Source organism: Rhinichthys klamathensis, unplaced genomic scaffold (assembly GCF_029890125.1).
Source record: "Rhinichthys klamathensis goyatoka isolate OS25496 unplaced genomic scaffold, OSU_Roscu_1.1 h1tg000469l_1, whole genome shotgun sequence".
NCBI classification, from domain to species: Eukaryota; Metazoa; Chordata; class Actinopteri; order Cypriniformes; family Leuciscidae; genus Rhinichthys; species Rhinichthys klamathensis.
In genome coordinates this window covers 371568-375337 of record NW_026606958.1, presented here as the reverse complement: position 1 = coordinate 375337, position 3770 = coordinate 371568, and positions in this window count along the sequence as shown.

Genomic DNA, 3770 nt, shown 5'->3' with positions numbered 1-3770 from the left:
GATAATTATACAATCATTTTTTTTATTTAAATGTAAAATCTAGTTATAATATAATACCATTTTAGTTAATACATGTAAGAACCTGCACAAATATCTTCCACAAGTAGACAGTGTTATATTTACACTACACGTAGTAAAGCATTATATCCTTGTGTTAAATTATTATTAGGACCGGCTCACGTAAAGCCGCAATGTCTTGTCAGACCTCAAACAGATCATTAATGTACAGCACAATTAGGCATATTTGTAAAAAAAGAAGAAAAAAAAAGAAAAATTATGTGTCTGTATACTATGGAATCAACAAAAGACATGCCAAACTATGACATACAGTTGTTATGCGTTCCATTAAGGACATTTGGAGCATTTTTTAACATACAAAAGACTTATGAATTTTAGAAACACACTGATAAGGCAATAAGGACATGCTTTGACACGTTTGACACATTCTCCATGGTTCACTCAGACTGCTGGGAGTTGATAATGGCGTGATCAGTCAATTGTTGTTATTGTTTAGAGATACTAGGAATGTACGACACTATCAAAATATGTCCATGATGTTTTACATTCATAGTTAATACTTTCAAATGGTCTCAGCACATTCACTAGGCAGGTGAATTGTCCTATTTACAAGAACATCGGTTAAAGGCTTGTCTAAAACAGCGATGTGGCTATTCACAAATGAAAGGTTACTGATATGCAATATACTAAACATCAACAAAATTAACACTGAAACAAAGGGAAGAAAAAAAAAAAAGATTCGAAACAGTCAAGGAAAGTCACTTAAAGGACATGTGCAAGTGTTTGAAAGAGCTGATAGAGACAAGAAACCAAGCCACAAAATGCCAGACGTGCTTTGTTCAAAGAACATCAAAAGACAAAGTTGATGTTCTTTGATATTGTCTCTTTGTCTATGTGAGATTCATTAACCTATATTATTTGTACATAAGTTATTGAGTCCATGTTCATAAAGGTATAAAACCTTGATTACATTTTAAAGTTTATATACAGTGAAATGCACACTAAAAGTTTGGGGTTCACTTAGGCTGCATTTATTTGACAAAAAAATGAGTAAAAACAAAATAAAATAACGTTTTTTAAAATGTATTATATTTTTAAAATGTAATTTATTCCTGTGTTGGCAAAACTGAATTTTCAGCATCATTACTCCAGTCTTAAGTGTCACATGATCCTACAGAAATAATTCAAATATGATTTGCTGCTTATCATCAATGTTTATGGGTATTCACATACTTTTTCCTGTAAATAAACAATTATTTTAGTTCATTTAGTTTATATTAGGCACACTTTCATTATGGCTATACGCACATTAATCTAACATACATACTTTTACCATGACGATGACACAAAGTGTCACAAAAATGCACAATAAGGACACAAACAACAATTAAAATAAATCACTATATTATGATGAATATATGCAGCATGCATGCATTAATGCATATGTGTCTGAGAGCACACGCATGCACACAGTGAGAAGAGGTCATGTTTATCTGAAGGGCCACAGCTGGCTTTCCTCACCTGGAAAAAAATCCATTAAACTTGCATTTCGTGGTGCAGTGAGGGTGAGCATACCAAGGCCTCCAGACATGTTTTCCAAGGAACAACTAAAGAGTTCAAGTTTGTGACCAGCACTCCTCGGGCTTGACCGATCAATGCCTGAGGCTAGGCCAGCTATAGATCTTGTCTTGTGTTTATTAGTGGTGGATTACTGAGCAATTGCTTCTAAATGGGTAAAATGAAGGAAATTGAGGAAAATTCCCTTCATGGAGGAAAATATATCCTCTGGAGAGCCTTCCACTGGGACTATGCAAATCTATAACAATAAAGAGAGAACACCCAAAATGACAATTCTGCCCCTATTTATCCACCCTCATGTTGTTACAAACTTTCTTTCTTCTCTGGAACATAAAAGAAGTTATTTTGAGAAATGTCTATTTTATGTCCGTGCAAGTCAATGGTAACTGTGAGTGACACAAGGGTGAGTAAATGGTGACAATTTTCATTTTTGGGTGAATTATCCAGTCCTAGATTCCCGTAACACAGTATAAAATAAAAAGACAAACCAAGAGCATAGACTAGGAGCATATCATGAAAAACCCTGGAAAACAACCTAAGGACAAGATAAGACAACCATTTAAATGTGGCACTTATATCACTCCGAGGTCAGGCAAGGAAAGACTCTGGCATTTCCACCCAGGAAAAATGCTTTCCTCCATTTTAAGCAAAAACTCTTATCTTTAACCTTGTTTTAATTGATTTATTTACTTATTTATTTTACAAGACTACAATGAGGTGCAACAACACAATACAACTGACAACAATAATAATAATAATTTATTTTGACTATTAAATTATTAAAACTTTTTGAAATAATTTGAAATTTTTCTTGAGACATGCAAAGCCATTTACTCCAGTTTTGTGTTACATACATGTTTAAGAAACCATTTAAATGTGCTTATTTAGTTCTCAAGAAACATTTCATATTATTCTTATTTATTCGTTATTATTATTGCACATGTCTGTGCTGCTCAATGAAGTTGTGGAGAATTTAATACAATGTCTTTTTCACAGTTGCTGAATTATATTTGGTCGGTCATATTTAGAAATGGCCAGACACAAACATATTTTTCCAGAAACTCATCAGTCTGTTCTTTTGAGAAATGAAGGCTGTTCCATGTCTACTGTCTATTAAGAAGAAAGAAAACTGGATCTAACCAGGACAGCCCCAATGCACAGCAACAAGAGGACAAACACATCACAGTCTCTAGTTTGAGAAACCGACCCCTGACTGGTACTCAGCTGGAAGCTTCATTGAAGAGTACACAGGAAACACCAGCTTTGCTGGCAGAGTTTCAAACAAAATGCCTAAAAATTTGAAAAATAAGAAGCAAGGGGTAGAATAGACAAAATAACTCAAAGATTGGGAGGTAAATGATAAGAAAAGAGAATTATGGATGAATGAATCTAAGTTTGAGGTGTTGGTCTGTTGTGGGAACTGATAATATGGTTGATAAGATTATAATATTACAAGTAATGATGCAATACCAATGAAATCTAACAGACCAGATAAATCACACCAGTTTCAGTCTCTGTGGCTTACCTGACTTAAGTTAACAAACCTGGCTATGTTGACACTATACTACTGTTTACACATTAAACTCGTGGCCACAAGAAAAATGTTGTTCCCTTGACATTTCGAGGCCATGACTTCACATCGTTCACACATGACTTCACATCGCCACGATATATATATATCATCACGTTCCCACGAGTGGAACAGCCTACACTAGCAATATTCGTAGTATGTAGCCATTTTGAGATTAGCCGATTAACTAACCATATCTGCTTGGCCGATTATCAGTAGGTTAACAGCCATGTCAATGGATAATATACAATTAGCTTCTTTTTTTAAAGATCAGTGAATTTGGAATAAAATGAGAGTCCATTTCACTTAAGCCTTTCAATTACGTTCCAGCCAGCATACTATTTGCTATCATAAAAAAAACCCAGTATATTAGGTACGTACACTCCCTTTCAAAAGTTTTGAGTCAGTAAGATTTTTGAAACAAATTAATAGTTTCTTGAGCACCAAATCAGCATATTAAAACCAATTCACACTGCACCGACAGATGCTGACCAACGCAGACAATCACCAAATTACAGTGCGTCACTTCCCAGACATTGCACGACCCGAAAAGCGCAGATTCAGTATGTTCAATCGGCGAAAACAAACTCCGACAGATGTAAAC